We start from the raw sequence: 8,199 nt of genomic DNA on the forward strand, positions 1-8,199 counted from the left end.
ATTGTTGATTAACTGTTTTCAGTTTTTTTATTATACCTCTGAGGACATCAGTGCAACTTAATAACAACCAGTCAGTTCTGTTGCCCTTGAATGCACTGTCCCAGTTTTCAAAGCCTTATTTATTGCAAAATGCAGAACATTCCTTCCCGTGGAATAATATTCCACATTGCCCAGTGAATATTATAACAACAGGGCTTTCACATTGTGCAGAGATAAATGCCACACCTGGTACGTGGGATGGAGTCCTATTGTGGATGAGACCAGGATGATTTAGTCACCAAATCCCCACCTACCACTTGTTTTTACAAGTTCCCCAATTATGCCAACTCAGGACTTTTGGGAGGTAGATGCTGATATGGAGTTTGAGTGTAAGAATTTTATTGGGGGGAGAATGCTGTGAAATGACAAGGGCAGATGAAGCAGCCAAGGTGGGAAAAAAAAATTCTGATTGTGAAGTAAGTGTGACATAAGTGAAAGAAAATAGAAGGGATGGATGTGGCGGCTCGCCCTGCAATCCCAGAAATTTGGGAGGCCAAGGCAGGCAGATAACTTGAGGTCAGGAGTTTGACACCAGCCTGGCCAACGTGACAAAACACCATCTATGCTAAAATATACAATAAAAAGTACAGCGTGGTGGCAGGTGCCTGTAATCCCAGCTACTCAGGAAGCTGAGATGGGAGAATCCTTTGAACCAGGAGGCGGTGGTTGCAGGGAGCCAAGATTGAGTCACTGTACTCTATCCTGGGCAACAGAGTGTTACTCCATCTCAAAAGAAAATGGAAGAGGAAGCAGCACTGAGCCAAGAGGAGCATCAGCCTGCAATGTACTTCTGACAATGTTCTAACCAACTCAACAGGGAGTTCTGAAGCAAAAGCAATAGCCAGACCCTATTTATCCCACAGTGCACAGTAATTTGCTGGGAGCAAATGACTGGGAAGTGCATGACGTCAACTCAAAATCAGAGGTAGAGTCAAAGGGCACCATAGCTGAAAGCTGTCTGTGAAATACTCACCTCTTAAAGTTGAAAGAGACGTTATCTCTTGAAAGGAGATCCACGCAGTACATTACTGCCACATATCATATTATGGTCTTACATGCATATAACTTTATAATAGCCTCTAAAGAAGCAGATGTATTCATATTTATTTTTAATATGCAAAATAACTGTATTTTATACCTGGAGAAAATAGTAGACTGTAAATTCCCTGAACACTGATCAAAAATGACTTTGTATTAATATGCTAAGAGAAAATTCAGAATAGTAAGCCCAAATAATGGTTGGACTTTATGCACTAGAGCATAGAGCATTTTTAATAATATTATTTTAACAATAAAATTAGTGACTCAATTTTTCTTGAATATTTATTTACTTACAGGCAATCAGATTTACTAAGTTGAGATGAGAATATTTTCAAATGTTTCAGTCACATTGGCTTTTCTTGTTTGCATGATAAAATAATTAAATATAATCTTAGAAAATATTTAATTTTTGGAGCTTCTCTTTTGTGTGTTTTTCAGGGTATCAGAAATTTTGCATGGTTGTCTTAAAACACTGTTCCTTTACTGAGTTACCTGTGGAGTCCTGACAGTTGTTACTCTTCCTAGAGTTTAGACAAATTTGTTCAAGTGCATACAGAGATTGACACATATAATTTTTATAAGTGTAGTGATACATAAGAAGATTTCCCCATCCTATTGTACAGTTCTGCCTCTCCTACAGAGATTTTTGCATGTCACAAGAAGCTACTATTGCTACTGAAATACATACTCACCAAACCACTTAAGCCTAGAGGCTTCTATTTTGTAGTTGAGCATTCAATCAGATGACCCTAGGGTCACTTTTGCTAGTATCAAGTGTAATATAACCACCAAGTATCATCTTTCTATCACAGATGGCATTACATCTTAGAACCATGAAAAAACAGATGGACAACATTCACAGGTGGCATCCAACTAAATCTATGTATCTGGAGATTGAAAGAACCTAAATTTGAAAATCCCAGTGGGAATTCTAAAATCAGTGTGTGTGAGGAGGAACTCAGTATATCAGATTGAGTTTCATAACAGTTTAGGGCCATCATCACTGCAGTATAAAGAAAACAACTCACTGGGTTAGGAATCTGATTGTATTGAATAAAAATCCCATAAATGAAATAAAAATTAATTTGTAAAAGCTAGTTATCACTACCAAAATGTTACAAATATTATTAGAGATCTGTATATACCTATATCTCAGAATAGATTAATATATTTTATGAATATTTTAGTGTTACACCTTTATAGAAGCGGAAACATGTTTAAAAGTTTTTAGAATACAACCAGTAAATATTACTACTATTTAATAGGCCTGTATTAATGAATTGCTATTCTAATTCTATAGCTGCGTATTGTGTTTTTTTTTTCCTGATATTCCCAGGCAACAGTAATCAACTTATTTATATTTTTTCAGTGTAAAAAGTAAGAATTTTCTAATGAATTTAAAATAAAAAGAGAAAAATGCATACTAAATTGTCTAATAGAGTATAAATTCCATGACCATTTGACCATTTAAAGGAGTTCTGAGCTGAAAAATAAAAATGCTTCCAAAAGATTCTTATACCACCTTAGATTCTCAAAGGTATGTGTGTGTGTGTGTGTGTGTGTGTGTGTGCACGTGCATGCACAAGAGAGAAAAGACAAACTATATGTAGACATAATTGTCTAACTTTTGCTCAGTTTTAGTCTGAATGGTAAAATATTAAATTAAACTATAATGAGTAAAATTTCCAGATTATTTCTAGCTTCTAGGAAAACAAATTATTAACTAAATAGAGAAAAAATGAAAAGCTTGTTAATGCTTAATGTTATTCTATAATTAAAAATATTTTCTAGAAAAATTTTAGATTTATGAAGAAATTAAGTACTATAGAGTTTACCCATATATTCCTCTATTCCACACAGAGTTTTCTCTGTTATTAATATATTATGTTAGCATGTTGCATCTGTTACTATTAATGAATCACTATTGATAAATTATTAATGAAATCCCATTGCTTATAATAAAGTTAGCTCCTCTGTGTTATGCTGTTCTGTGTGTTTTGAGAAACGCATAGTGTCATGTATACACCATTATGATATCACACAGAATAGTTTCACCAGTCTAAATATCCTTTGTAGTTTACACATTTACCTTTCCCCTGTCCCAAGCCCTGGAAAATTGTAGATCTACATAGATTACTGTCTCCATAATTTTGCTTTATCCAGAATGTCATATAGTTGGAATCACACGGAATATAGTCATTTCAGATGATTTTCTTTCACTTAGCAATATGCATTTTGTATTGTGTATTTCAATAAATGAGAACTCATTTATTGTTATCAATGAATAATATTTGATTGTAGATCAAAACAAAAATCTCTAACACTTTGTTTAGCCATTCCTCTACTGAAACAACCTATTAGACATTTGGTTGCTTCAAGTTTGGAGCACTTATGAATAAAGCTGCTATAAAAATTTGTGTGAGGTATTTTTCTAAAATAAGTTTTCAACTTATTTGGTAAGTGCCTAAAAATGTAATTGCTGGATCACATGAGAAATGTATATTTAGCTTTGTAAAAAACTGACAAATTGTCTTCCAAAATGGCTACAACATTTTGCATCACTACCAACAATGAATGAAAATTTCTGTTGCTCTACATCTTCCTTGGCGTTTGGAATTAGCAGAGTTCAGATTTTACCAGTTCTAGAGTGTGTATAATGGTATCACATTATTGTTTTAATTTGCAGTTTCCTAACAGCATATGATATTAAGCATCATTTCATATGCATGTAACCTGTACACCTTTTTTGGTGAGGTGTCTGTTCAGATCCTTTCCTCATTTTTTAGTTGAATTGTTCGTTTTCTTATTGAAAATTTAGGTTAATAAGTTATTTTTATATTTTAGGCATCGCACTAGTATCAGATATATGTTTTGAAAACATGTTTTTCCACACTATGGGTATTATTTTCCTTCTTCCAATAGTGTATTTCTCAGAACAGAAGTCTTTAATCTTGATGAAGTTCAACGTACCAATTGTTTCTCTCATGAATCACATTTTTGGTAGTATAACCAATAACTTCTCAACAAATCTCAGGCTATTTAGATGTTTTTCTATGACATGTTTTAGAACTTTTATAGTTTTATATTTTATATACAGGCTGATGATACATTTAAAAATATTTTTGTGAAAAATTTAAGACATACATTTAGATTCTTCTGTTTTGCAAAACAAAAGTGCCTCCCAAAGTGCTGGGATTTCAGCACTAGATTCCTTGGTTTTGCATGGTTGCATTTGTAGCAATGGACACAGGGGCACCAGAAGACTCTCTCTCCACATTTGTTTCCTGCCACTGGTGCAGCCTGTCTGCTTGGGCAGAACCTCAAGCATCCTCTTCAGAGCCCAGCAGTGTGCTTGCATCTTCACTGGAGTCACCACAGTCACCTGCTCATAAGTGGAGGGCTCTTGGGCAGAGATGAGCCCAAGGGGTGCTATGGCGTGCTATGCTACTTTTTCCCCTAGGGACAGCCCATGCTGAGGGCTAGACCTCTGGGGTATCCCTCTGTTGATCTCCCGTGGTTGTCATGGTATAGGTGGATTCCTGGGAATATTTGAAAAAGAACTAGTGATACACAGATACAAAGGCTGAGATTCCCTGAACAGGATAGCGGCCTACAGTGGATGCACAATCAGTATGGCTCCCACTGCCTCAGTTTGGGTGGGAGGAGAGATCAGGAGAACTTGTGGAAACTGGCTATCCCATGCCCTGCCTTCAAGTTCCCAAATACCTGCTAACAGTGGTGCCTGGACTCACAAGGACAGAGAAGCTCTCCAGCAGCCTGGCCATCAGCAGTCTGCTCTGGGTGAGGGGAGCAAAGAGACCTCTGTCAATTTCTTGCTGCTTTCTTTTTCTATGTTCCAGCTTCTTCCTGTAAGTTCTTCAATTGATTCTGGCACGTTTCCTTAAGTATCACTTAGACCATGATCATTCACCTGTACCTTTTTTTATTTTCTGAGAACAGGCATCTAAGGCCTCTAGTCAGCCATTTTATGATGGAGCCTTTGCTCTCCAGTTTTCTCCATCAGTGACTGCATTGCCAGCCATCTGGCCTTCTGCCAAAAGGTCGCATTTGTTCAGAAGGGGCTCTGAAGTTGACTCAGTTCTTTAGTTGTCTTCTATTTTCCTGTGAGGATTTTTTCGGTCTTCCTATACAACTCTTGTTTCAGCTTCTCACTTAACTTTCCAAGTTCCCCTTTCTTTATTCTAATATTTATCTGAAAAGATAAATATATTTTTTTAACAGTAATTTAAAGTTTATTCCAGTTATAATGCAGGTTATTCTGACTTTAAGGTAGCATCACATGGCATACTTCTGAGTCCATTCCCGAGATATTCTGTTGTACTTATCTCTGTCTGTTTTATAGATCCGTGTAATCTCTGGCACTAGGGGGTCATCTGTGTTTGGATCACATAGCAGTGAACAAACGGATAAAAGAACTTTAGAAATTGTTAAAGCAGGTGACCACTGTGATCTTAGAATATCGAGACAAATGCTGCCATTACTGTTAATATTTGGATGATAAATTCTTGTTGAAAATGCAACCTTAGGTGGTTTGAAGGGTTAGTCTGTAGGAAAATGAATTGTCAAAAAGAATACACTGCCTTGATATGGGCTGTCATTAGGTCTCATAATTGTGGCTTGCCAATGAAACATATCATCCCCAACTGGACCTGCAGAACTTTGTGCTGGAGGGTCATGGGCCAAATCACTAAGTTCCTTAGTAATCTATTTCAGCGCCATAGTGTGTGCTTGTCATCTGGCTCCTCACTCTCCCTTGCTCATTTATTTATATGACATATTAAACATATGCATTTGATATGAAATTAAATTTACATATATTTGTAATATTTACTAATTTACATTTTAAATACATTATACTATTATTTTTTATAATGTTCTCTTTATTATTATTTTTGATTAGAACATGAAGTTCCTCAAAGTTGATTTTATGTTAAATATGTTGTTTGTGAGCAAATAGACTTTCAGAAAATAGATTTTTATATATAAATCTATTATACATATTTAAATCTCTATAAATACACACGGAGATATAGATATATATATGGATCTATATATAGAAAGAGAAAACTGATATATATTTATATATCAGTTCTACTGTGTGAAATGAATTTGAGAGGATTTGTATTAGTTTTCTCTGGAAATAAATTTTAAGAAGACTTTAATATATGTCTAATTTGTATTATTTCTTTGGCAAATCATTAATCAAATAATTTTATGCACCTCAATATCATCAACATGAATTTCTTTCAAAAATAATGTTTTGATATTAGCTTTATTTGTTTTCTTTAAATATTGCAACCCATAAAGAAGAATGAAATATTTTTTATTTTAAGTACACTCCTAATCAAGGTAAGGCTGTATTTTTACATTATCTAACCTTATTCATGCTAATAAAAGCACTTACTATATTATACTTAAGAAAATATTGCTTTCTTAACCTCGCTTCCTACATTTGTTACACTGTTCCTACATTTTCTGTACAGGCTGATCAATTTCATACCTTGTGCAGAGGGAAGCAGACCTATCATAGAGGAGAGTTTTGACAAATAGGTACATTAAAGTAAAATAATTCAAAACTTCCAGGTTACTTGCAAACAACTCTGTAAACTCTAGAATAAAGCAGGATGCTATAATTCTGAAATTTAACACCATTAAATTAATAGAAAATACCATAGTATTTCAATGATAACATATTAGTTATATTCTTCAACCTTGAAGATTATTTTAAAAATTCATATCTTCAACAAAGGGAAAGAAAGAAAGAGATTTAAAGTGTATATACCCTCACATCACTGCTATCATCCTTCTTCAAGCTGCAATTATGCTTCACCTGTACTGAAAAGAGAGCATCCTCGGTCCTTCATTTTAATCTTGACCTCTCCATGCCAGTGGACTCTGCAAAGCTGACAAATCTTACCACATCCCAATTTAAGCCTGCAAAAATTTCTCATTCCGGTTTCTATAAGCTTAAGTTTTTTATAATTGGTTAGTTGGGAGTAATATTACCTAGAATTATGTTTAACTGTGAAACCTTATTTGGTCCTTGTTCATTCTTTGCCTGTACCTATGTCTTGAATGACATTGCTTAGATTTTCTTCTAGGGTTTTTATAGTTTTGGTTTTTACATTTACTTCTTTAATTAATCTTGAGTTAATTTTTATATAAGGTGTAAGGAAGGCAAGGAAGCGATCCAGTTTCAATTGTCTGCATATGGCTAGCCAGTTCTCCCGCACCATTTGTTATATATGGAATCCTTTCCCCATTGCTATATGCCGCACTCTTTATATTATTGAAAATCCCCAGTTCTAGACGTCAGAGTTGCTGCATTCTAGTCCTTCAGCCCAGAACATTTAGTTCTGTTTTGCTTGCTTATGCATAAATTTTTCAGTTAGCTGTTACTATTAAATAAATGGCCCAAAACATAGTAGTACAAAACTACAAACTATTATTTCTCATGTTTCTGTGATTCTGTGAATGGGCTGAGAGGTTGTTTTGTTTTGCATTGTCTTAGCTGGGCCTGGATGATCTCCCATTAACTCATTTACATATCCGGGTAATATAATTTGGCTCTGTGTCCTCACCTAAATCTCATTTTGAATTGTAATCCCCAGGTGTCAAGGAAGGGAGGTGATTGGATCCTGGGGGTGTTTTCCCACATGCTGCTCTCATGACAGTGAGTGAGTTTTCTTGAGATGATTTTGTAAGCATCTGGCATTTGTCCTGTATGCTCTTTTCAAATCTCTGCTTGTGGCCATTTTTGTTATTGCCCCCTTGGCAAAAGCAAGTCATATGCCAGTCCAGACTTGGAAGATAGAGTAGTCCATCCCAATTCTCAAGAGAAGTACTGGCAAAGTCACAACACAAAAAGATGTACACGAAGGGATTAAAAGGAGTCATTGCAGCCTTTTTGAAAATGATCTTCCACATCATTCTTTTAGCCTCACTTCAAGTTTCTATTCTTTAGTATGGTTCCTCCTAAACCTACTCATCCCATCTGTAAGTTTTGAGTGACTTTCTACCCTCAGAGAATCTTTTATTATTTTTCTTTCTCCATTAATTAAAATTATATTTATCAGCATATATTTTAGAACTTGTGTT

At 35.0% G+C, this 8,199-nt stretch overlaps 1 pseudogene; it reads right to left on the minus strand.

Moving 5' to 3' along the window:
* Window positions 1-5,316: 5,316 nt before the first annotated feature.
* LOC108290722 lies at window positions 5,317-5,820 on the minus strand (annotated as a pseudogene).
* Window positions 5,821-8,199: the final 2,379 nt, after the last annotated feature.

Source organism: Cebus imitator, unplaced genomic scaffold (genome assembly GCF_001604975.1).
Source record: "Cebus imitator isolate Cc_AM_T3 unplaced genomic scaffold, Cebus_imitator-1.0 Scaffold17, whole genome shotgun sequence".
Taxonomy (NCBI): Eukaryota; Metazoa; Chordata; class Mammalia; order Primates; family Cebidae; genus Cebus; species Cebus imitator.